Source organism: Staurois parvus, unplaced genomic scaffold (assembly GCF_062004578.1).
Source record: "Staurois parvus isolate SC_StPar_1 unplaced genomic scaffold, SC_StPar_1.0 ptg000321l, whole genome shotgun sequence".
Classification (NCBI taxonomy): Eukaryota; Metazoa; Chordata; class Amphibia; order Anura; family Ranidae; genus Staurois; species Staurois parvus.
Genome location: NW_028318117.1, coordinates 9,630,432 through 9,658,122, shown reverse-complemented (window position 1 = coordinate 9,658,122; position 27,691 = coordinate 9,630,432). Strand labels below are relative to the sequence as shown.

The window sequence follows — 27,691 nt, the reverse complement described above, 5'->3', positions numbered from 1 at the left end:
CACATCTTATCTTTTAAATACTGAAAAATACTTGTTGATCTTGCCAGAAAGTCTTGTAACTTCCTGTGCATGGAACTGAAATCTCAAACAGTGTTGTCAGGCCTCTCAGCTATCTTTTGCAAACTACAAAACATCCTTCCCAATGTTATGGAGATGAGGAGAGGGAGATGTTTTCTCTGGTCCTAACCAGGGGTGGACTGACAACTCTTGGGGCCCCCAGACAATAGGGGATCATGGGGCCCCTGTGTCCTTGCCCAAATTCTAAAAAGACTATGAAAAAGTTACCAGGGGCATCTCATGGGGCCCCCTGCTGACCCCAGGCCCTCGGGCAGTGCCAGAGTTTCCAAATGGTCAGTCCGCCCCTGGTCCTAACACACTTCCTGTTCTAGGATGAAAGTGCTGTCCATCTGCAGATACAATACAGTGCGTGAGTATTTTTTTTCTTAAATAAACTGGTTAACCTGGTAAGCATGAACATTAACATTAGAGTGTTGCCTGCTGCTGCATATGTAAGTAGTATTATGTAATAATAAAAATTAGATGGATAAGGAAATAAAAAAAAAATTGTCCTAAACATGATAAGAAGATATATAGTACAAAACACAATGCATTTCCTTAAAATATTGTTCCTCCTTGACTTGTGTTGTGGTCTAAAACTGATTGTAAGGGGCAGAGAAAAAAATATTGAAATGTGCATTGACATGTTACTGTCCATATAATTATTGAGCTGTACCAATCTTCATGCAATACTCTTCTAGCCTTGCGTTTATTGTAAGTATCAAGGAGAGACAAGATCCAACAGCACACAGAGTGATATTCTTAAAGCCATAAATGTCAAACTTCCAGGTTATGAAATGCAGAAATGATAGCTCAGTACCATTGACCTTGGGTTTGTGATTTCCGGCAAAGGAAACAAGTTATTACATATTGCCCATCTAGGAGTTTTCTTGTTGATAACATTTTCCCTAATCATAATTGGATGTCTGTCTGTGGAGGACTTCTGAAAATCTAATTTGGAAGGCGGATTTGTAAAATGAAACTGTCCCAGACACCTAAATGTGTTCTCATTTCTGGAATGATGTGACATTCGCAACTCTCTGCTGAGGCTGATTCATGTGTGTTGGCAGGCCGGTGCTTGCTCCTTGCGTCTCTCAATTAATGAAGCATACATGGCACGTTTCTACACCATCTTCATTTGCTTTGTTCACTGAATTCAAGGACATATAGGATGCAAACTGGGAAATGGGAATCCATTTCTAGTTTATTTCATTATGTGGCAAAGAATGTGATTTATTAAAGTGTAAAGCAAGGTGAAGTGCTATGAAATAAAGTCCTGTTGATTACATAGAACTTAGATGAAGGTAGACTGAGTGAAAAAAGTTTGTATTAGTTGTCTGAGATTACACCTTAAACTATGAAGCCAAACCACTGTTTGTTAGGTTGGATAGAGTAGATAATTAAAAACCCTGTTTCTTTTTTAATGTCTATATCCCATTGGTTAAAGGGAGAGGAACAATATCAATTTTTTTTTACAATAAAAAATTAGAAGTTATCTATTGAACAAGGGGAGATCCACCGCCCTTAATTTTTTGCCATTTTTCTTGCCCATGTAGCCTCTTAACATGTCCAAGCTGATCCCACATAGGAGCTCATATTTTGTTTTTTATAGAGAAAAAAACTAAATTTGGCAGGATGGGAGCTTCATGAATGCAGGAGGGCACAATTATTTATTTATTTATTTAAGGTACTTATATAGCGCTGTCAATTTACACATCGCTTTACACATATATATATTGTACATTCACATCAGTCCCTACCCCTCAAGGGGTGTACAATCTAAGGTCCCTAACTTACACATATTAGGGCCAATTTAGACAGGATCCAATTAACCTACCAGCATGTCTTTGGAGTGTGGGAGGAAACCAGAGCACCTGGAGGAAACCCACGCAAGCACAGGGAGAACATGTAAACTCCATGCAGGAGGCGCCATGGTCGGGAATCAAACCCATGACCCATTTACTCCAAGGCAGATGTGCTAACCACTAAGCCACTGTGCCGCCCCACGATAATGGGTTGTGATCAGCTGGTGCTATGCTGCCCAAAAGTGACAGGGAGTATAATTCCTGCTGTGGCTGCAAAGCAAAGCATCACAGCTGTGGCATGTGTACATCCCTGTTCGCTGCCTCAGCAGCTAAAGGGGGTAGTGGTTGGGGGGTGGTAAAACCACAACTGAGCCCCAAACTCACGTGTGAACAAGAACCGCCAGTCACAGTGTCTCTGATCACCACTACACCAGTCAGAATATCCAAAAATGTGATTGGCAGTCAGGAAATTAGATGCGTAATTTATGTACCTAGAAGGCCTGAAGGTGCCCCTTGGATTTCTTGGGCCTTTCTATGCAGCTAGGATGTGAAGAAGTCTCAACCCCATTCTAAGGAGGAGTAGAACAATGTGTTTTGGGGTGTAATTCTAAATATTTCTAATATGCTTATGCTGTGTGTTAGAAATATCTTATTCTATCTTATTCTAATATATCTTATTGATAACTTTGCATAAAAAAAATACATTATTATATTCATTTTCACTACACATTTTCAAAAACGTATGAAAAATGAAGTCTTCAAAAGCCTCACCATGCTTCTTAGAAGATACCTGGTTTGTTTGCTTTCCAAAATGTGTAATTTTTTGGGTGTTTCCACACACCTGGTGCTTCAGGGCCTCCAAAAATGTGATGGGTAGTCAGGAAATTAGATATAGAATGTATGCCCCTAGAAAGCCTGAAGGTGCTGTTGGCATTTTGGGTCTCTCTATGTGCCTAGGTTGTGAAAAAGTCTCACAGATATGGAATCTCCATACTCAAGAGAAGTCGCAGAATGTGTATTTCTTGTGGCTAGAAATTACATTTTCAAAAGACTCACTATGCCTTTCGAAAAATACCCGTGGATGTTTTGCTTTCCAAAATGTGGTAAATTTTGTGTGTGTTTCTTCTTTCCTGTCATTTCAGGGACTTGAGAAATATGATAATTCGTCAGGAAATTAGATGCTCCTTGAAAGCCCAAAAGTGTGCCTTGAATTTTAGGGCCCCTCTATGTGTCTAGGCCGTGTAATTTTAAGCATGCCTATGCTGTGTATGAGAAATAACTTTTTAAAATGACAATGTGAAAAAAATGTCATTACATTGTAGTTTCTTACTTTTCCAGAAAATTGTGAAAAGAATTACAACTTCAAAAAAACTTAGCCTCTTATTAAATCCCTTGGACTGTTTACTTTCCAAAAAAGGGGTCACTTGAGGGTATTTGTATTGTCCTGACATTTTAGGGCCTCAAGAAATGAGTACCTCAGGACTGATCAATTTTCAAATATATAATATACTGTGTATATACACTCACCGGCCACTTTATTAGGTACACCTGTTCAATTGATTGGTAACACAAATTGCAAATCTGCCAATCACATGGCAGAAACGCTATACATTTAGGCATTTAGACAAGGTGAGGCATTTAGACATAGTCAGCATTGGGAAGAAAAGGGATTTAAGTGTCTTTGAACATGGCATGGTTGTTGGTGCTAGACAGGCTGGTCTGAGCATTTCAAAAACTGCTGATCTACCATATGTAGGGTTTACAGAGAATGGTCCGAAAAAGAGAAAATATCCAGTGAGCGGCAGTTGTGTGCACGAAAATGCCTTGTTGATGTCAGAGGTCAGAGGAGAATGGGCAGACTGGTTTGAGACGATAGAAAGGCAACATTATCTCATGTCAATATGGACAAAAATCTGAATGTTTCCAACACCTTGTTGAATCTATGCCATGAAGAATTAAGGAAGTTCTGAAGGCAAAAGGGGTCCAACCGAGTTATAGCAAGGCATACCTAACAAAGTGGCTGGTGAGTGTGTATGTATGTATATATATATATATATATATATACAGTTGCAAGAAAAAGTATGTGAACCCCTTGGGATTACGTGGAGTTTTGCATGAATTGGGCATAAAATGTGCTCTGAACGTCATCTAAGTCACAACAGTAGAAGAACACAGTCTGCTGAACATAATACTACACAAACATTAGATGTTGCCATGGTTTAATTGCACATAACATGTAAACATTCACAGTTCAGGGAGGAAAAAGTATGTGAGGCCCTAGCTTAATGACTTCTCCCAGAGCTAATTGGAGCCAGGAGTGAGCCAACCTTGACTCCAATCAGTGTGATGATATTGGATGTGTTGCTGACAGCTGTCCTGCCCTTAACAAACCCACACCTGTTTTGGGTTTACTGGTTTCAAGAAGCACTGTCTGATGTGAACCATGCCTCGCAGAAAAGAGCTCTCAGAAGACCTACGATCAACAATTGTTGACTTGCATGAAGCTGGAAAGGGTTACAAAAGTATGTCCAAAAGCCTTGATGTTCATGTGTCCACGGTAAGACAGACTGTCTACAAATGGAGAAAGTTTAGCACTGTTGCTACTCTCCCTAGGCGTGGTCGTCCTGTAAAAATGACTGCAAGAGCACAGCGCAGAATGCTGCATGAGGTAAAGAAGAATCCCAGAGTGTCAGCTAAAGACCTACAGAAATCTCTGGCACATGCTAACATTTTTGTTGACACATCTACAATAAGGAAAACATTAAACAAGAATGGAGTACATGGGAGGACACCACGGAGGAAGCCATTGCTGTACAAAAAGAATATTGCAGCACGTTTGAAGTTTGCAAAAGAGCACCTGGATGTTCCACAGCACTACTGGCAAAATATACTGTGGACAGATGAAACCAAGATTGAGTTGTTTGGGAAGAACACACAACAATATGTGTGGAGAAAAAAAGGCACAGCACACCAACATCAAAACCTCATCCCCACTGTAAAACATGGCGGAGGGAGCATCATGGTTTGGGGCTGCTTTGCTGCCTCGGGGTGTGGACGGATTGTTGTCATTGATGGGAAAATGAATTCCAGAGTTTATCAAGACATTTTACAGGAAAACGTACGACCATCTGTCCGCCAACTGAAGCTCCGCAGAGGATGGGTGATGCAACAGGACAATGACCCAAAGCATACAAGTAAGTCAACAAAACAATGGCTGCAACAGCACAGAATACGCCTTCTGGAGTGGCCCAGTCAGAGTCCTGACCTCAACCCGATTGAAATGCTGTGGCATGACCTTAAGAGAGCGATTCACACCAGACATCCCAAGAATATTGCTACACTGAAACAGTTTTGTGAAGAGGAGTGGTCCAAAATTACTCCAGATCGTTGTGCAGGTCTGATCTGCAACTACAGGAAACGTTTGGTTGAGGTTATTGCTGCCAAAGGAGGGTCAACCAGTTATTAAGTTCAAAGGATCACATACTTTTTCCTCCCTGCACTGTGAATGTTTACATGTTATGTGCAATTAAACCATGGCAACATCTAATGTTTGTGTAGTATTATGTTCAGCAGACTGTGTTCTTCTATTGTTGTGACTTAGATGACGTTCAGAGCACATTTTATGCCCAATTCATGCAAAACTCCACGTAATCGCAAGGGGTTCACATAATTTTTCTTGCAACTGTATATGTGTGTGTGTGTGTGTGTGTGTGTATATGTGTGTGTGTATATATATATATATATATATATATATATATATATAAAGGAACACTTTTTATTCACAGTATAGTATCAAGTCAATTAAACTCCTGGGATATTGATCTGGTCAGTTAAGTAGCAGAGGGGGTTGTTAATCAGTTTCAGCTGCTTTGGTGTTAATGAAATTAGCAACAGGTGCACTAGATGGGCAACAATGAGATGACCCCCATAACAGGAATGGTTTTATAGGTGGAGGCCAATGACATTTTTTCCCTACTCATCTTTTCTCACTATTTTTCACTAGTTTTGCATTTGGCTAGGGTCAGTGTCACTACTGGTAGCATGAGGCAATACCTGGACTCTACAGAGACAGGCAGTTACTCTTGAAGAGCTGTACAGGGTCGTAGAAGGTCCTTAACCCATCACCAAGACCAGTATCTGCTCCTTTGTGCCAGGAGAAACTGGATGAGCACAGTTAGAGCCCTGCAAAATTATCTCCAGCAGGCCACTGATGTGAATGCCTCTGACCAAACAATCAGAAACAAACTTCATGAGGGTGGCCTGAGGGCCCGACATCCTCTACTAGGTTCTGCTCACTGCTCCGCATCTTAGAGCTCAATTGGCATTTGCCATGGAACACCAGAAATGGCAGGTCTGCCACTGGCGCCCTGTGCTTTTCACAGATGAGGGCAGGTTCACCCTGAGCACATGTGATATACATGAAAGGATCTGAAGAAACCATGGAGAATGTTATGGTGCCTGTAACATCATTCAACATGACCATTTTGGTGGTGGGTCAGTGATGGTCTGGGGAGGCATATCCATAGAGGTAAGCACAGACCTCTACAATGGCTTCCTTACTGCCATTAGGTATCGGGTTGAAATCCTTGGACCCACTGTCAGACCCTACGCTAGTGCAGTGGGTCCTGGGTTCCTACTGGTGTATGAGAATGCCCGGCTTCATGTGGTGAGAACATGCAGGCAGTTCCTGGAGGATGGAGGAATTGATACCATTGAATGGCCACCATGCTTGCCTGATCTAAATCCAATAGAACATCTCTGGGATATCATGTTTTGATCCATCTGATGCCACCAGGTTGCACCTCAGACTGCTCAGTGAAGCCTTGGTCCAGATCTTGGAGGAAATCCCCCAGGACACCATGCGTTGTCTATTAGGACCATGCCCCGACGTTGTCAGGCATGCATACAAGTACGTGGGGGCCATACAAACTACCATTTTGAGTTGCTGCAATGAATTTTCAGAAAAATGGACTAGCCTGCTGCATAATTTTTTCACTTTGATTTTCGTGGTATCTTTGAATTCAGTCCTCTGTAGGTTGATAAGTTTCATTTCCATCAAACGATGGGGCATCCTTACATTCCTAACACATTACCCAGTCCATATCAGTATAGATATCCAGCATGATATTTTTCCCCATTGAGATCTGATGTGTTTTCAAAGTGTTTGTTTATTTTTTTTAGCAGTGTACAGTATATATATATATATATATATATATATATATATAGACCACAGTTTATAGACTCTGTGACTTTCACACAGACTAAATATTATATACTGATTTTTTTTTCCAACCAAATAAATGCAGCAGAATACATTTTGGTCTCTAATTTATAACGAAAGTTTATTTATTTGCAAAGTTTTATAGCAGAAACAAGAAAAATGTTTCTTTTCCTCAAACATTTTCAGTCTCTTTTCCTTGATATAAAAAAAAAAGTTAAAAACCCAGTGGTGATTAAATACCACCAAAAAAAAGCTCTATCTGTCTAAAAAAAAAAAAAATATAAAATTAATTTGGGTATGGTGTTGCATGACTGAGTAATTGTCATTCAAAATGTGACAGAGCTAAAATCCGAAAAATGTCTTGGACTGGTATGGGATGAGACGGTCCGGTCTTCAAATGATTATATTACGTGGACCAGGAAGATACAAGCATTGCTTTAAAAACAACCCTATGTTTAATTGTCAACTTCATACATACACCACAAAAGGAACATGTTAGGTACTGTATGTGCAGTGCAGTTTGTTCCTAAATGCATCATTGTCATTAGTTAATCTATTTACAATGTATACTGTGTGTGTGTGTGTGTGTGTGTGTGTATATATATATTTATCACTGTATACTGTATATGAAGTATAATTTCCCTGCCATTGATAAATCATAGCATACTTAGGCCTGTACACATTTGTAGCATTTCCTTTGAGATCTCAGTCTTTTCTACATTATCACCAGCTTATTCTGAATTCTAGAGCTCTCTAGTGATCTGCTGTCGACCACGATGGATATTTGGAAGCCAGTGAACCATAATACCAAAATAATTTCTTACAACTGGGTCGATTCAGAGCAGGGAAACAAAATGGAGGCATATTGATGGAGACAGCTATAGATCATTATAATATATTCTTCTGAAGTTGTCCCAGTTTGCAGTGTGCTATGCTTGAAAATATATTCATCTCTTTCATTCCTGTGATCATCTTTCATTAAAGTGTTCAGCTGCTATAAAAATCTGTTTTGTAGTTTTGTGAAATAGCAGTCATTTTGTGCACAGCATTATAGATGAAATCGTGGCCATGTTCGCAAAGTTTTTCCTCAGATCAAGCCGCACACAATTTACAAAATCGCAGTTTGGTGTTTTTGATTGATTATTTCATCAATATTACAGATGGATTGACTGTCACTCCTTGAAAATGGATTGACCAGATTGTTATACCAGTATTGGACAAAACACTGTGAGATGATTAAAATACACTGACAGTTTTTAAAGTGACCCTGTTGGTGGAAAAAACAAAAATTGAATTAAAAGAACTGTGCAAAAGAAGAATAATATCCACCTATCCTGCTGTTTATGCTGTTGATCTGTGCTCTTTTGCTACAGCAGCCAACTCATTTTCTGCATCCAGCACTGCCGGGGGTATCAGGTGCCTGCCTCCCTCTCTGCACACCAAGGTTCCACCTGCTTGCCACTATGTCACTAGTGTGACCCTAAGACAAAGCAATGATGTAGCAACAGGTGGGGTTCATTGCAGTGGGGGAGGCAGGCATCTGACACACCAAGACGTATCAGATTTTGGAGATTAATTTTACCCAATATAGCTCTACAAAAGAGTCTAAATTATACATTTGTGGTGGGAATTTTTAGGCAACATTATTAGAAAGCTAATGTTTCTGACACATGTTTATGTACAAATAAAAACTTTTAAATGTTATAGTTCCAAAAAGTCCATAAAATTACATATAAAATCAAGGCTGACATATATTTGCTCAATTCTCATTCAAAGATATAAAATAACATTTCATACTCTACATTCCACCAAGTGTTAGCAGATCTCGCAAAACTCGTGGCCTTATTGTTGGGAATAGCCCAATGTGTTTTGGTGCCTTCTTCTTCAGGAAACAGAGTGAATATCTAAGTAATGCAGAGTTCAGTTATCACTTGTATACACATTTTTGCAGTGTTCAAAGTTTGCCATTGTACAACACTTGCAGAGGACAAGAATTTGCAGATTCAGTCAACCAAACAGTAAAACCACTGCCTACGCTGCATATGGTCCATGCCTGCCCATTGAGAGACAATAGAAGTACGCACAGAGGGTTAGAGAACCACAGAGACTGTATGGGATGATGCAGGTATTATTCCCAATAATGTCTCTACAACCAGTTCTGGCTTCCCAGGCAAATGAGAGGAGCCCTAGTAAAATCCAAATTAATGTATCATCTATCTATACCAGGGTTTCTCAACCAGGGTTCCTCCAGAAGATGCTAGGGGTTCCTTGAGTTATGAGAAATTTCTGACTCTCAGATACATTTCTACTGATACCAATGATCTTTTTAGCTAAGGGGGTAATTCTTCTCAATGATACAAGTGTTAGGAGCATTCTTCCCACTGACCATCACACTGTTGTATCATGAGTTTTAGACATTGTCATTTTTTGCATGGGTTCCCTGAGCCCAGAATGTTATTTCTGTGTTGAAAAGGTTGAGAAAGGCTGATCTATATAATTAAACAAGGAGAAAAAGAAAAAAAACAACAGACAAGAGCCAGTCTCTTTAGTATTATATAACTCTTCACAGGTCACTGACCCAAACACCACCTGTAGTCTCCACCTTACTCCCAGTGCAACTGCTTTAGTCTCCAAATAATGGCCCTTTTATATCTTTCCTACTGTAACTATGTCTGCGTGCATTAAATCACCATGGCAGCGACTTTAAAAGCTCTACAAAAGAGAGAAAATTGGAGACATGGGTGTGGGTGGGTATCACAGTAGGAAAAAACAGTCTGAATGCAGTTTGGAATGCAAGGAATCTGTAAGCAGGTTGGCAGTGTGACTGCCTGGCAGGGTTGTTGAAGGTGGCTGTGTCACCTAGGTTACTCACCAACACAGGGTGAGGGGCTTCAGGATGTTTGTTTCTTATGAAGAAAACACAATTTTTTCCTCCTGAGCTTAGAGCTCTTGTCTGGTAAAACAAATAAGCAACACCTGTACCTTTTAGTGTTCTGTCAGCACTCAGCCTTTTCACATAGCAGCAGGCAGAGCAGAGAAAGCCCTGAGTCAGCTCACAAACATAAAGGTGAGCACCTACAGCAGGGGGTCTCTATACTTTCTAAACAAAGGGCCAGTTTACTGTCCTTGAGACTTTAGTAGGGCCAGACTTTGGCTATTGAGAGTAGAAAAGGTCCAGACGTCAGTAGGAGTAGATGTTGGTGTTAGTGGGAGGAAATGAAGCCCATCATAGGTATCATTGGGGGGAATTGTGAACTTTTGTTGGTGTCATTTGGAAAAATTGTGCCCCATCATTGATGTCATTGGGAGAAAAAGTGACTCATTGTTGGTGTCATTGGGAGGAATTGTACCCAATCATCGGTGTCATTGGGATGAATTGTGCCTCATCATTGGTGTTATTTGGCACAATCATTGGTGTCATTGGGTCAAATTGTGCCCCTTTATTGGTGTCAGTGGGGGGATTATGTCTCATTGTTGGTACCAGTGGATGAAATTGTGTCTCAAGGGCCGGATAAAAGCAAGCAGTTTGGAAACCACTGATCTAGAGCACTTTTTATGCAGGATCTTGCTGCAAGCTCCAGCCAGCAAGATACTGTGTACTAGATACCATATTTTCATACATCCATGCACATCTCAACTGTTGAAAAGTACCGGTACTTCATACAGTCATAGTACCCTTCCACCATATGTGTACTTAGAGCATAGGTTTTGAATGTCTCAGTGTTGACAAAATTGAGTGGAACCAGTATTTGCAGTAAACCGAGATCATGGTATATGTTTCTATTGCTGAGGTTTTATCTGGATCTTTGCTACTGATTGTTTACACAGATGCTGAGCTGCAGGCTGCCTCTTCTAGCTTCTAGCTGTTAGTCTCACGCTGCAGAGCCAGCTGTACAAACTGCAACAATTATACAATCACCCAAATGCTTTTCCCTTCAGTATACAAACTCATATTTATATTCATTTGGAAACATCAGTCAGAATAAAATACTTCTGCAAAAACACCTATATTATGAATTCCACATTGCAAAAGCAATAAGCTTAGTCCTTCCTTAGATGTAAATGGGATTCTTTGTAATTCTGATGTCCCCCAAGTTTCCTATGTGTACTGTATGTATTAATTGACATATATAGCTGAAAAAACCTGCAGAGCTGAATTTGACTCGATGGATGATTTTTTTTTTTTTGCATTCAGCCAGCGGACTGAACAAAAAAAACCCAAACAGACTCCTCTATCCTCACAATTGAGATGGATACAGGAATCCTCCCTGCATGGAAGCTGTATTCTGACAGCAGGGGCTCCTACTGCTGTCAATCACAGCCAGTGAGCCAATGAGGAGCGAGAGAGGGGTGGGGCCGAGTCTTGGCTCTATGTGTCTTATGGACACATAGAGCAGCAGCTTGGGGATGAGCACACAGAGGTGCCCCCCATGGCCAGTGGCTTGCACTGGGGGCACTGCTTGAGGAGGAGGAGCCATGAGCACCAGAAGGGAACTGAAAAGAAGAAGATCGGGGCTGATCTGTGCAAAATCACTGCACAGAGTAGGTAAGTATAGACATGTTTGTTAATTAAAAAAAAAAAAAAATCTTTAGTGTCACCTAATTATGTGTAATTAATTATTTATAGTCCATCACTGAGGTAAACCATAAATCCAAAGTGGTACGCTCTAAAAAACCCAGAAGTAATAAATCTATTGCATGCAAGATGAATCAAAAGTTTGAAGTAGAACTCCACCACCCACAATATATACACAAAGCATAGGGCTGTGATGTATCCTGGGACTATTTAGATTTAGAACTATTTAGGATTTGGTACAACTGGCAATTATTTAGCAAAGACCTCACTGCTTACCTACCTACTGCCAAGGTCCTAGCCCTCCAAGCCCTGATATATGTACTGTTTATTATTTTGTAATGCTGTTACAATAAACAGTCAAAGGTATTTCTACTGTTACAAGGGAATCATAATGCAAAATACAGCTTGTATTGATGAGAATGAAACACTATTTTAGCAAGAACATTTCGGCATGTGTATACAACTTACAGCAGAGTCCAGAAAACATTTATAGCTACATAATATGACAGGAGTGTAATTGCTTTCCAAATATTCAATCAATTTCCTATTATACTTTTTAATGAAATTCTGCAGTAACTGGCTTTTCTTGAATCCCTGAATTCTGTAGAGCTGAAACTCAGTTTAATACAATAGTTGAGTAAAAATAAGGTTTTTGCCATGGACCAGTGGATCTGATATTTTAATCTTTTAAACCACTAGCTGGGTGACAAGGATTGTTCCAAAAATACACAATGGCAGAAAGTTTAAAAGTAATTTGAATAAAAGCTAAAAAAAAAAATCTCCAACAAGAGGGATTTGGCTTGTCTTTGAAAGATGTTTGAAATGTGTTTCCCGTTGCTATAAATGTTTGTGTCTGCTGAGTTTCCAACATATTGCATAAAATAGGTGTAAATAACTAAAATAATGAATAGGAAACTTGTTTATACTTCCACTATTCACCAATAAATATGTGACGCTATATATGCCATTCCACTGTTTGTTTTTGAAAGCATTGCTGGTAAGAACAAATAATATTTTTTTATTGTTTGGGCCTGTAGCAGAAAATACATTTTATCTCAGGCAATCTACTTATGTGTGTTCCACACAGCATAATAGCCTCTACACACAGGGAGAGCAATGAGTGGAATGATTTCTGTAAAAATGATTTCAACATAAAATTACAGATCTTTATGTGAAATTTTGCTGAAGTGGAAACTCTCAATTTCACTTTTTAGGTGAAATTTTGTTTGGGCCTGTAGCAGAAAATACATTTTATCTCAGGCAATCTACTTATGTGTGTTCCACACAGCATAATAGCCTCTACACACAGGGAGAGCAATGAGTGGAATGATTTCTGTAAAAATGATTTCAACATAAAATTACAGATTTTTATGTGAAATTTTGCTGAAGTGGAAACTCTCAATTTAACTTTTTAGGTGAAAGTAACTTGAAAAAAAAATTATTTTTTTTCTTTTATAGGATGTGATTTTTGTGTGTGGTGTATTTAGGGTAGTTTACATTTTTATTTTTCTTCTTTTTTTGCATCTATGATTTTTTGTAGTTTTTTGTCATCTGTGTGTTTGATTTCTTAATACTCTTAATACATAATAGTCATGTTCATCTTTAGACATGAAAGATTGATACAATTTTTAATTATCCTCCATCCACTCCTTCAGGAGAACATTTCTCTCAGTTACTTTTAAATGATTTGCAGTATTTCAAGTATTGCTATAGTAGTTTACAGTCAGCAAAAAGTAAAGTTTACTTTGTACTCTTTTAATAAGATCCAATCTACAGTAATGAAGCAAAAACAAAAAATCAAACCAAAAAAAACAACTTTCCAATGTTAGTGGTGGCAGAAAACACCAGTGCACACACAGGGGTTGCTGTTAGACCTAAAAGTACAACTAAAATTCAAAAAAGCCTAACCCTCTTCTTATACTGGATTTTACCATATAAGTAATAAAGAATCAATTACTGGAGATGATACCGTGGCTTTTTTCTTCAACGTTTATTCTACAGTAGACTACATTCACTGTGGCTACTCCACAGATGTCCTCAAGTTAAAAAATGTAAAGCAATTTTATGTTTTGCTATGTATACAATCCTGTAGGTAGATAGCACTGTACACAAGGAGATAATAAGCTGGACTATCCACAAGCAACAATACAGAATTTATTATTAATGATAACATATTATGAAAATTATACATGATCCTGTAATGTGTATATAAGAACTGAGTTTAGTAGATGATAAGAAGCATGTCATCATTAATGTTATGTTTGTTTAGTGCATATTTCTCTGCTCCCAAAGGGATATAGTTATGAGAGCACAATAAACTGTTTAATCCAGTCCGGAAATTGACTTTTTCTAAAAGGAAATCTGGCATCAACTGATAAGTAATGACTTTTCTTGTAGGATCAAGGAGGCTGATTTGTGAAAAAATACATTTGAAATATTCAAGTAATGATTAAAAAAAAAAAAAAAGAAAAACTAGCCACAAATTATTACTTTAGCTTTAAATAACAATAAAGTTTACGAAAAAGGTTTACTAAAAGAAAAAATGTGAGCAACATATGGAGTAGTCACTTCTGTTAATTCCAAAAAGCAAGAAATGTATTCATTATTAAAAGAGACATTGCCAAATTACCCATTTAGAGCAAAGTGACGGCACCTCCTAGCCCATGATCCGCTCTAACAGTGTGGTTCTTCTGGGTATTGGGGAGTAGACATGTGCAGTTCGCCTTGTTCTGAATCGAAATTTGGACAACATTTTTGTTATTCAGAGATTCAGATGTATCTGAATTTCCAAATTACAATAGTAAGTAATTTAAATAAATCCAAAATAATGAAAGGAAATTATGTCCAAAACAGGGGCGGGCTGACCACTCATGGGGCCCCTGTGTCCTTGCCCAAGCTCAAAAAAGCCTATGAAAAGGGTACCAGGGGCATCTCATGGGGCCCCCTACTGACCCTGGGCCCTCGGGCAGTGCCCGAGTTTCCAAATGGTCAGTCCGCCCCTGGTCCAAAATTCAAATCAAATGTGAATTGAACTCGAAAACTAAATAGAATTTGAAAATGATATTGCATCAAATTTGAAATCAAATTAAAAAACAAATTCAAAATATAAACATATTGCTGAATATTGCTGATTTCCTTCAAAAACTATTAATATTAGAATATAGCCATCTTCTGAAATTCGAATTTTGAAAAGAAACAGAGCAAAATATAAAAGAATAGAAAATAAAAGAATAGAATAGAAAAAGCAATAGGATATTAAAAAAATAGAATACATTTGAATATATCCAAAATTCGAATTTCAAAAAGAATAGAATAAAACAGAATAGAAAATAAAAGACTAGAATAAAAAATAAAGGAATAGAAAAGAATAGAACAGAACATAAAAGAATAGAGTAAAACAGGACAGAATAGAATAGAAAAAAATAGAAAATAGAATAAAAAAAAACGAGATTAGAATAGAATATATCCATCTTCCAAAATTTGAAAATAGAATAAAACAGAATACTAAAAAGTGAAATAGAATTGAATAGAATATAAAAGACTAGAATAGAAAATAAAATAATAGAAAATAAGAACAGAACATAAAATAATAGAGTAAAACAGGGCAGAATAGAAAATAATAAAAAACAGAATAGAATACAAAAAAATAGATTAGAATAGAAGAGAGAATATAGCCATCTTCCAAAATGCAAAAATAGAATAGAATAAAATAGAATAGAAAAGAGTAAAACAGAATAGAATTGAATAGAAAATAAAAGAATAGAATAGAAAATAAAGGAATAAAAAAGAATAGAACTGAACATAAAAGAATAGAGTAAAACAGGACAGAATAGAATAGAAAACCAAATAGAATCCAAAAAAATAGATTAGAATAGAATAGAAAGAATATAGCCATCTTCCGAAATTAGAATAGAATAAAATAAAATAGAATATAAGAATAAAACAGAATAGAATTGAATAGAAAATAAAATTGAAAAAGAAATAGAATAGAAAAGAATAGAAAATAAAATAATAGAATAGCAAAAACTATAATAGATTAGAATAGGATAGAACAGAATAAAATAGAACATAACTGTCTTCTGAAATTCAAATTTCAAATAGAATAGAACCAGCTATTCTTCACAATGAATTTAGATCGATTTGATATTTGCAATTAGAATTCAGTTTGAATACCTTAAATCCATTTGAAAAATGTGAATCCGGTTGAAAATGAATTAACAAATTTTGTTATGAATGCAACAAAACAAAAGTAACTTAACAAATCGATCTGACACTAAACACATTTTTTCGCTCTGCACATGTCTATTGGGGAGTATGCGCCCTTTTCCACGTGACAGGGCTCACTTGTGAGAAGCCAATCACAAGGCCATAACATGTCATTTGGGGGAAGGCGGTGACATCATCCACCTGGATAAGCTCTGACACCATTCAACACCAGAGCTTACTCAGAACAGACTCAAGCAGTGAAGAGACCACAAGAGAGCTTGGTTGGGTGGATATATCCTACTGGGAAGGATGGGGAGTAAGCTTTGATAAGGCACTATCCAGGGGTGGACTGAGCATTTGGAAACTCGGGCACTGTCCGAGGGTTCTGAGTCAGTAGGGGGCCCCATGAGATCCCCCTGGTACCTTTTTCATAGGCTTTTTTGAGTTTGGGCAAGGACACGGGCCCCATGATCCCCTATTGCCCGGGGACCCCATGAGTTGTCAGTCAGCCCCTGGCACTATCATTTTGTCCCAGGTGACAGTGAGGTTCATTCACTAAAGGAGTAGAGCATGTTTGCATTATAAAATGAATTTTCACTTCACACGTGACTTTTAACTTCTGCTAATAAAAATGGTAAAAATGTACTTTGCGAAAGGTCAAAATCGAAAGCAAGGAAATTAAAAAAGAAAAGAAGTTTGTTTTTTTTTGCTTGTACATGATTGCAAGGTTGACGTCAGCAAGGCTTCAACTTATTTTCTAAGCTACGTGATAATTCCCTTACAGTGTGAAAATGAAGTGAGCAGACCGTACTCCTTCACCCATCAAGTGACTGTCCTTCTCTGGGGATAATGGATTACGCCATGCAAAGTTTGTTCTTTTGCCCTTACCAAATCTCTTTTTTCAGCCTTTCCAGCAGATGGTCTCTCGGTTCCATTCGTCCTACCTCTCTCACTATAACTGTGTAAGCTCTAAGCCTCAAGAACCCTGAACAGGTCATCATTTTTTTAACTCCAATTTTTATGTCCATGTACAAAATAATGTTACAGGCAGACGTTTATGTCACTACAATAATGGACAAGCCTCATTTTTTTGACAATAAAGCAGAGCTAAGGAGAGAGATGAGTAAAATCAGAAGCTTAACAATGCAGATTAGTTTCACTTTACACTGTGCAGGCATAATTAAATAAAAAATAAAAGAAACAAACCACTGACCCTAGGGAAATATTCAAATGTTTTTTGCAGTATAGCACAAGGAAGAACATTCCTACGCCTACAACATGCAGTTCCCCAGAGAAGTGTTCATGAAGGGTCCCCCTGTGGAGGTTCATCCCTCGGCTGGATCACCCCCCAAGGCACCAGGGAGTTGTGGGCATGAAAATACTTTTTCCTTGACTGTCATGCAGATTGGGAAACCGAACAGATCATATCTGAGACTTCGATCACCTGCACAGCCGAAAATCATTAAAACATCACCTGTTGGCAGTATTTAAGAACAAGAGCTGAGAAACAGTTTTTACCGTTGTTTCGCAAACCCTTCACTGTAGTTGCCATGGTTTCTGTACCTTCCCTTGAGTTTTGGCGTCTTTGATAACGCAGTATGCAGATTGGATGAATAGTGGTGCACATCAAGCTGTGTCTATTCTATAAACAGCAAACTTGATGCCAGAAATCACTTTAGTGTGCTAATCCCAAAATTCTAATCAATATGTTCAGGACTAACAAAAATAAATTGGTTCCAATTTTTCAATAGTCTTTTTAGTCAAGTAAATGTGAAACATTGCAAAGAAAAAAAATCCATTATTACCACTTGCATCCAGTGGGTGGCATGCTGCAGGCTATGATTTTCCACAGTCACCAATTTCTATACTGGCAGTAGATTAAATTTCCTGATATTAAGATCAATTCACAATACACATGTTGGATTACTTAGTGGAATGGCAGAGGTAAATTGGATGAATAGTGGTGCACATCAAGCTGCATCTATTCTATAAACAGCAAACTTGATGCCATAAATCACTTTAGTGTGCTAGTCCCAAAATTCTAATCAATATGTTCAGGACTAACAAAAATAAATTGGTTCCAGTTTTTCACTTGTCTTTAGTCAAGTAAATGTGAAATATTGCAAAAAAAAAAAAAAATCCATATTTACCACTTGCATCCAGTGGGTGGCACGCTACAGGTTTTCCACAGTCACCAATTACTATACTGTCAGTAGATTAGATGTCCTGATATTAGGATCAATTCACAATACACATGTTGGATTAGTTAGTGGAATGGCAGAGCTAAATCCCTGTCTGCTAGTTAAACCATATGGATTATGAGAAAGAAGTGGTCAGTTACTAAGAAGACAGTGCTGGGCTTTTTATTAGAAAGTCAAGCATGCTCTCAATCAATGCTATTTTAAGTTTTAATTTATAAAATAGTTTTCTACTCTAAATAAAGTATTGGAAAAAAAATACATAATATCAGTTTACCAAGTTGTAAACATTCAAATAAAGAAAATGAAATAGAACTGGGGCAAAGATCTTCAGAGTTTTGCTTTAAGTAGCTAAACTATGATGGGTTAGTATAGGCAACACCTCCACTGAAGAAAGCCTGTTATTGGTAGATGTTCTTATGTGGATAATTCTTTCAAGCTTCATTTGGGGAATATTTAAAGAATATGTAAACCCAACATTTCATATTCCTGATATGTGCCTGTTGTACCATGTATTTGTATTCAAAAGTATCCTGTCCTCTTTGTATTGCTTCTTTGCATGAAATCCCTGTTTTTCTGCTAGTCCCTCTGCTTTCCTTTTAAAAGCTGACCACACTAATAATGAGAGCACAGCATGGTCAGTCATCTAGCTGTGCTGAAAACTCAGCCTGCTCTCCTACAATAATCAGACTTCTGCTAATAAGCTCTCCCCTCTGCACAGCCATTCACCGGGAAGATCAGCGTGTAGCTTCTTTTCTTCTCCTTTAGCTTTCTAAGATCCTTAGGCAGCTGAGAACAGAGGATATGTGATCACTTATAAAAAAGGGGACAAAGGGGTATTTATAAAGTCTTTATAGCTATACACAAATATTTTGCCCTTCATTTCTATTTTACCCACTTCAGTATGGGTGCTTTCACCCCCTTCCTGCCCAGGCCAATTTTTAGCTTTCAGGGCTGTCGCACAGTGTTGTGTTGTCGTGCAGCACAGTACCCAAATTTAATTTTTTTGAGACAGAGCTTTCTTTTGGTGGTATTCACCACTGGGTTTTTAATTTTTTTTTCTAAACAAACAAAAAAAGGAAGAAAATTTTTGGGGTAAAAAAACGCTTTTCTTGTTTTCTGCTATAACATTTTGCAAACAAGTAACTTTTCTCCTTCACTGATCGGCTGCACTGATGGACACTGATAGGCTGCACTGATGGGCACTGATGAGGTTGCACTGATGGGTACTGATAGTCAGCACTGATGGGCACTGATTGGCAGCACTGATGGGCACTGATGAGACTGCACTGATGGGCACTGATGAGGTTGCACTTATGGGTACTGATAGGCAGCACCAATGGGCACTGATTGGCAGCACTGATAGTCACTGATGAAACTCTACTGATTGGCAGCACTGATGGGCACTGATGAGGTGGCACTGATTGACACTGAGACTGCACTGATGGGCACTGATAGGCAGCACTGATGGGCAGCACATATGGGCACTTATGAGCACTGATAGGCAGCACTGATAGGCAGCACATATGGCACTTATGAGCACTGATAGGCAGCACAGATGGGCACTGATAGGCGGGACTGATTGGCACTGATGATCAGTGCCCTGATTATCTGTGTAAATGCCCCGTCTCACTTGCCGGTTACTGGCTCTCTTCTCCTCACACTATGACAGCGCATGAGGAAAGGAATGCCAATAACCAGAAAGTTTGTTTACATGTGATCAGCTGTGATTGGACACAGCTGATCACATGTTAAAGGGACGCTTTGATTGTCCCTTTACCACGATCACAGAGTGTGCCAGGTGCACAACCCAGGGGGTGCACGTGGGGAGTAGTTCTGGGAGGACGGCCATGGACGCCCTCCCAGGACAGGAGAGGCACGCTGTAGCCGTCTTTTGACTAAAGAGTGGGTCTGAAGTGGTTAAATGAATGGGTTGTTTTACAAGGTGAGGGTTTACATATACTTTAACAATTCCACATGTTTAATACTTTTGTTAGCAAATATTTATGTTTTATGGAAACATATAAAACAGCAACAAAGTGGCTGTCCTCTGCTAACTAGTATTGTACATAGGAAAGGAATGTTTACACTTTCCGAGGCTTGAAAACGCTGTTGTATTGAGTGGCAGGAATGTTCTACTTGAGAAAACATGATTCTATTTTTAGAAGTCATTGCAATACAAATCCAGTGGCAGTTGTTGAAAGCACAAAGCAGAAAAACATATTAGAATTAGAAACATTGTAACATTGGCTGTAAAAATATCCTTTTCGTTTTCATTTCTGTGAATCAAGAAGGAGCTATAAGATCTGCTTGTCCTTACACAACACACCTTCTGCAGAAATGCAGAAAAAGGGAGCTGTGGGCAAGTAGTATGGAAACTGGGATAGTAGAACTAATGCTTCAAACATGTTAATACAAATCCAAGGTATAATGGAGTAATATTCCATCAGTGTGATAAAGAGGGAACATTTGAAAGTAGTATAAAACCCAAAAGCAAACATTTATTATATTGCAGCTTACTAATTGAGATGTGATTGCTGTATTAGTTTCCTTTTTTTAGGCTTTCTTTCCTGTATTTTCATCTGGTGATCCAGCCAGTAAGTCTTTTTTTTCTAAAGCTCAAGCTCTCCAGAAGAACATATCAGTTTACTTGGATGAGACAAACCATTTAATACTGGCAGGGGTGCTTACAATGATCAGATTTTATTTATGTAAAATATTTATTTCAAATGGAAAAAAACGGTTTGTTGTAACTGCTTATAAGGTGTGAACTGGAGTTTTAAATTAGTTAGTATATTTAAATCTGCTAATACATTTGACCAGAGTGACAATGCTGCTGCCTTCTGTGCCTCCTATGCTCATCCATCCAGATTTGTGTCTCACTAATACTGGAGGTGTGTTACTGGCCAGATCACCAGGTGAAAACAGAGGGAAAAAACTAAAGAAAAGAAAACTAATGCAGTCAACATTTAATGATTGGTAAGCTGTAATATTTTGTAATATATAATGTATATGTATTTATATATAATATATATGTAATATATTACATTTTTGGTTTTAATATCACTTATAAATAAATGCATACTAGGGCAAGGTCATCCAGCACCCAAGGTAAAGATGGTGAATTGGCGAATTGCACCTCCTGCCAGGTGAAGCCCCAGTAGAGTCTCCCTTTAGGAAGGAGAAACTACTAAGGAATAAGGCTAGTTCACTTTGGGCCCTCAGAAGCTGATGACAAGGTTTAAATCTGTTCTTTAATTAGGAAAGCTAAAATCCCTTTAACTGCAGTGAAAGATCTTCTGCACACTTGTTGGGGCCCAGTTGGTGCACTTCACGAATTCATATCTCCTTGATTGCAACAGTTGAAAGTCCTTGAAAAGAATTTGTGTGAGCACAGGCACTATCCCTTTAAGTGGTATTTACCTTGGGCAGTGCCCCCTTTAAGGTACAAGATGAAATGCAGGTTTTAAGCAAGAGGTTTAAGAGGTGGCCAGAGGCAACAATGGGTTAATTCCTCTCTAGGCTGCTGTAGCAAATGGTAACAATGACAAGTGTCCCTTGGTGGATGTAAGCCAATTTCAGAGGAAACAGTGGTGTGGCTTGGCCAGCAGAGGCCTGGATTATGCTGGAGATGTGTCTGCTAATAGGCCAGGGGTGCACTAGGCCTTGACTTGTGTAACTGGTGAACAATGTCAGTAACTGTATAGAGAATGGCTGACGCAAGAGTATGTCAGTGACAACTTAGTTGGCTGGAGATTGAAACTCTCTCACCTGATCTGTGGCATCAGCCAAATAACTGGTGGTTTCGCTGTAGATGGGGGGGCCCCCAGTAGTTCCTCCTGCAGAGTTCATTCTTGACTGCAGCACTCCAGGTCACCGGCCGACAGAGTAGTTCTCCAGATTCTTTGGCGATGTCAGCAGTTGGCCGTTCCTCTCTCTTTCTCCACTCTCTTTCTCTCTCTCTGTGGCCTGGTCCAGCCCTCCGGCATTCTGCACAGCTCTCTCCTTACACCTTCCTTCCAGCTCTCTCCCAGCTCACTTCCTGCCTCTGTTCCCATGCTTCTACATTTATATGCCAGTTCTTCTGGAGAATGTAGTCCCCCCAATTAGCAACCTTCTAATAAAGTCCTGCAGTTCAGCCTACAAAATCCATAAAGCTTTTCACCAGGATTTGTGCCACTGAGTTGCAGGACACATTGTGTCTCTTTTAACACCCTGCAGTCTAAATAATAGTTACATATACAGTTAATACATCCTCCTGCCTATAGCAGACTGATCACTTTCCAAACTTGCTCCTGGAACTCATCTTTAAGAACTACTTTTAGTGAAAAAAGAAGATTTAATTTTGATAAAGTAGACTTTTTCTGGTGAATGGTGATGTCTATGGTGACATTCATGCTAATTCAGGAATTTATTCATCCAGACTTGTAAAGTTACTGGCAGGTTCATTGGGCAAATCCAGCAAATGAATTGCCCATTTACAAAAATACACTGGGGTAATGCATGGTAACATGCACAGCATGGATCTACTAAAGAGCTGTGTGTTGCAGGGCCATTCATTTTGAATGGCACCCCAATGTACTATTACAGTCCAAGGCAACACACCTGCACCGCAGCACACCACATCATAGATGCCATATTTTGTGGTGCATTGGTTTTGGGGAAAAAAATGGGTTGTATTTGATTGTGGTGTCATCAGTGGTGGCGAACCTAGCGGAGTAGCGGCACCAGGTGATGATGTCACGAGCCGCGGACTTATTAGAAGCAACTCGTCTGAGCTTTTGCATGGCCGGTCAGTGCGCTGCCAAGGATATATATATTGGACTGCCTGTGCGTTTTAATACATTCGTTTTTATAAACACAAGATTGTAGCTTGTGCTGGTGGTCAGTGGAAACTCTGTTATTGTATTTTTCTTTTAAGACAAACAACGTTATTCACTTGCCTTTCAGAGGATTTACCCCCCTTCCTGACCAGGCCATTTTTTGCAATTCTGTGCTGCGTTACGTTAATTGACAATTGCGCAGTCATACAATACTATACCCAAATGAAATTTACGTCCTTTTTTCCCATGAGTAGAGCTTTCTTTCGGTGGTATTGGATTGCCTGTGCATTTTTTATTTTTTGCACTATAAAAAAAAGACTGACAATTTTGAGAAAAAAAACAATATTTTTGATTTTTTGCTATTAAACATATTCAGTAAAAAAATTGAAAAAAATCTAATTTCATCATAAATTTAGGCCAAAATGTATTCTGCTACTTTGCTAAAAAAATCCCAATATATGTAAATTAATTGGTTTACATGAAAGTTATAGAGCTTACAAATGGCGGTGTATATATACTGGAATTTTTCTTTTTTTTCACTAGTAATATCGGCGATCAGCGATTTATAGCGGGACTGCGGCGGGCATTCTGACACTGGGGGGAACTGAAAATACAGTGATCAGTGCTAATAAAAGGCACTGACACTGTACTAATGACACTGGGCAGGAATGAGTTAACATCTGCGGCGATCAAAGGGTTAACTGTGTGCCGGTTTACTATGAGGGCTGTGTGTCTGTTTCACTGTAAGCACACTGCTTTGTATGGATCTGCATAGCAGAGCCATACAAAACAGTGTACAGGAGCTGACAGGGGAGAGATCTATTATTTACGTGTATACGTGATTTTGCGCACCTGTGCCGCCCTGTAGCAGTATTTCTGCTATAGGGCGGTGCAGAAAAGGTTAATGTATGTTTTTTTTTCTAAATTAAATCCTTAGTATTCAGGTTTATTTGCAGTGTTGGCACTTTGCGATAAGTAAGTGGGTTTTGGGTTGCAGTTTGGGCACTTGGTCTCTAAAAGGTTCGCCATCACTGGTCTAAATGAATGAGCTGCTTAACGCAAAACACATCATAATGAGCAAACCATGGCTGTTTGTTAATGCACTCCAACGCAAAGCTAAAGTGAGAATTTTTGTGATATATTGTGCTTTAGAAATCTGAACATCATTCAGTTAGAGGTTATATCTACTTTAAACAGATGGTCTAAAAATACATTTTATCTCTATTTAATTCATGAAGCAAGAGTTGCCTTGGACTGAAATAATGTATGAGTATAATAAATGTGTTTATATAGTTAAACGAATAAGCACAGAAGTGCCTATGAATATACATATTTTTCACCATCTAAGTGCTTCGCTTAGTGAATTAAATGCCAATTACGGCGTTAAATCTATAGTTTGTTTAATCCACATACAGTAGCGTAAATGCAATTACTGAAATGACTCCAGGAAGATGTAAATAGAAATGTTTCTTCCTCAGACAGACTGACGATGACCCTGTCACTAAACAACACGCAATGTACAGTGCGGGGTGAAGGGGAACGTGCGGTAGGATAATTGGCTGGGTTAAATGAAAATAGATCTATTATCTTGCTTTTCTATTGTGACATGACAAATAAAGCCTTAGGGAGAAGAATCTATCATAAGCATTGAAATGCTTCTTATAATAGGATTTTGTATTCTTCTGTAAGAATAGTAACACTAATGCTGTGGCGTAGATAGATTTGTAGCTTATAGGTCCCTTATGTGTCTGCAGACATATGACATCCTGCTGAGAAGGAGGCAGAATCATTGGGCTGAGGCTTCCTCAGTGCAGACTCCGTGATTTGCCTAATTTCCTCCTTTCGTATTTTTTTTACAGTTTATTGGCCTGAAAGGGAGAGAAGTAAGGTACAAAAAGTTTCCCTTAGTTTGTTTTTTTTAAAGAAACACAAAAGACTGTTTAAAAAACAAAAATTCTTTTCAAGTGGAATTAAAGTTTGCAATACTTACCTTTTGATTCAATGGTCTGACACCTATGAGGTCCCTTGCCGGTGCTGCCATCTTCTTCCCAGTTTTTTCTGTGTCATGGTCTTTGGCCATTTTGGTTGGCTGGTGTGGAATGGCATCACTCCCGTTCATGCTCAGCACAGTGTATGCTCTACTGAAGACTGCTAGCAGGCAGGTAGGTTTATTTTATTCATTGTAGATCTCTTCTGCAATAAAAAGCCTGTCTGTGCCAGGAAGCTGGAGTAGTGAACTGAAGCTTGGAAACACAGGAGTCTTTCCAGAGGTAGTATGGAGTTGGGTCTCGAGCTATGTTCAACAGCAACCAAGCAAATAGGTGGAGGATCAGGATCAAATTCAAGGTCAGGAACAGGCAGGAGTTGATAATGTAGTGATGTACCAAGTCAGAAGCCACGTTCAGTAAAACAAGCAGCCAGCAGACATAGCAGGCAGGGTGATCCAAGAGAGAAGTCAGACGTAGCCAGGTCAGGAACAAGTTAAACAGACTTTCAAGAACTAGGAATGCAGGAACCAGATCTGAAGACAATCCAGCACAGCGATCTTGCAGATGCTTGGTTTAAATAGACCACTGGGCACCACAATCTGTGGGCATGTGCACACGCAATGAACATTATTGTGCTTGTACGTCCAGTTTGGCTTCTATGCTCATGATCCTGCGCATGCACATGGGAATGTGCACCTGCTGTACGGAAATGAGCATTTGCTGTACAAGATCCCTGACATTCTGCTAGTTTATTTTTGTAATGTAAATCTGTGGAAAATAAGGGAATTTCCATGGTTGACTTTGTTTAAAAAATGCTAGTTTGTGGCCTCTAACTTTAGAGATTACTAGCCCAAGCTAAAAATGCGGCGGTGAAGTCATGAATATGTATACTTGTTATAGGTAAGTGATTTAGAAAATATTGGAGCCAATGGATCAACATGAGAGGCAACTGTAATTTTCAGAAGGAAGGGTAAACAGTGGCATATTCATTTTAGTATGGGTGTTCTTTAAAGGATAAGTTCACCTTCCTGGACACATTACATATTGCACCCATATTAATGTGGCATCGGAGTTACAGGGAAGATTGCTATCCTGAGAGTCTGCAAGAGCCTGATATTGCACCTGCAATCTGCTGATCATGGGTGCAATGCAAATGTTTTTTTTTTTCTTTTTCAAAAGGTGAACTTATCCTTTAAAGCAGAACTCCAAGCAAACTGCTAACTACACAGATGAAGGACATACTGTATTTAGGAGCATGAAGGTAAAAAAAAACTTGGAGCCTTTCCAACCACTTTTAAGTGGTTTTAAACCCTTTCAGTGAAATTACTGGCCTCAGATGATAAACAAATCCTCCTACATAATTTGTACCGGTTTATGTACATCTCTCTCTTCTCTATAGCCTTCTACAACAAACATTTTACACAACACCTCTCAGCTCTGAAAAGCAGGGGTATGGATCTGATGTGTCACACTGCAGAACTCATTGAGGAGAGCTCTAAGCCCTGATTGGAGGGAAAGGATGCATCCCCCCCCCTTCTCACAGTACATGGGGAGCATGCACAACTATGGCTGTCAATCACTGGCTGTATACTGGAGCTCTCCTCCCCCGTCACAAATTATCTCTTGGAGTCTGGAAAAGCTGTCAAAAAAGACTCATGCAGATGACAGAGGAAAAAGATGGAAGAAAGAAATCACACTCAGTGCTTTGGATTGAGTCGGGTGCACAAAATAGAAGGATGTGCTTTGTTTTTTAATCATAATGATAACAGAAATCACCCAAATGGTCATGATCAAAGTTTACATACCCTGGAATGTTTGGCCTTGGTACAGACACACAAGGTGACACATAGGGGTTTATTTACTAAAGCTGGAGAGTATAAAAGTAGGTGCACTTCTGCATACAAACCAATCAGCTTCCAGGTTTTATTGCCAAAGCTTAATTGAAGAAGCTGAAGTTAGAAGCTGATTGGCTGCCATGCACAGCTAAACCAGATTCTGAGGGAACCAGTGTTAGTAAATCTACCCTATACAGTTTGAAATGGCAATTAGAGGTTAATTTCCAACATCTGTGGTTTTTTAAGTTGCAATTAGTGTCTGTGTATAAATAGCCAATGAGTTTGTTAGCTCTCATGTAGATGCACTGAGCAGGCTAGATACTGAGCCATGTTGATCAGGAAAGAACAGTCAAAAGACCTGTGTTACAAGGTAATGGAACTTTATAAAGATGGAAAAGGATATAAAAAGACATCCCAAAGCCTTGAATATGCCAGTTACTACTGTTCAATCACTTCTTAAGATGTGGAAAATTTGGGGATCTCTTGTTACCAAGCCAAGGACAGATGGCCAAGAAAGATTGCAGCCACAACTGCCAGAAAAGTTGTTCAGGATGCAAAAAAAATTCCACAGGTAACCTCAGGAAAAGGACAGTGCTCTTGAAAAAGACAATGTGGTTGTTTCAAGGAGCACAATATGACAATACAGTACTTGAACAAAAATTAGCTGCAAGGTCGAGTTGCCAGAAAGAAGCCTTTACTGAACCAATACCACAAAAGTCTGGTTACAATATGCCCAACAACACCTTAACACACCTCACAGCTTCTGGCACACTGTAATCTGAAGTAACAAGATCAAAATAGAGGTTTATGGTCACAACCATAAGTGTAATGTTTGGAGAGGGGTCACGAAGGCCTATAGCGACAAGAATACCATCCCTGCTGTGAAGCATGGGGGTGGCGCACTGATGTTTTGGGGGTGTATGAGCTCTAAAGGCACAGGGAATCTTGGGAAAATTGATGACAAGATGAATGCACCATGTTA

The 27,691-nt window shown here is 38.9% G+C and overlaps 1 protein-coding gene across 1 annotated transcript in view; it reads left to right on the top strand.

Annotated features, from left to right (window-relative positions):
- PITPNM3 (PITPNM family member 3) overlaps positions 1 to 27,691 on the top strand; it is a 728,404-nt gene that overhangs the window by 407,876 nt on the left and 292,837 nt on the right. The window lies entirely within an intron of this gene.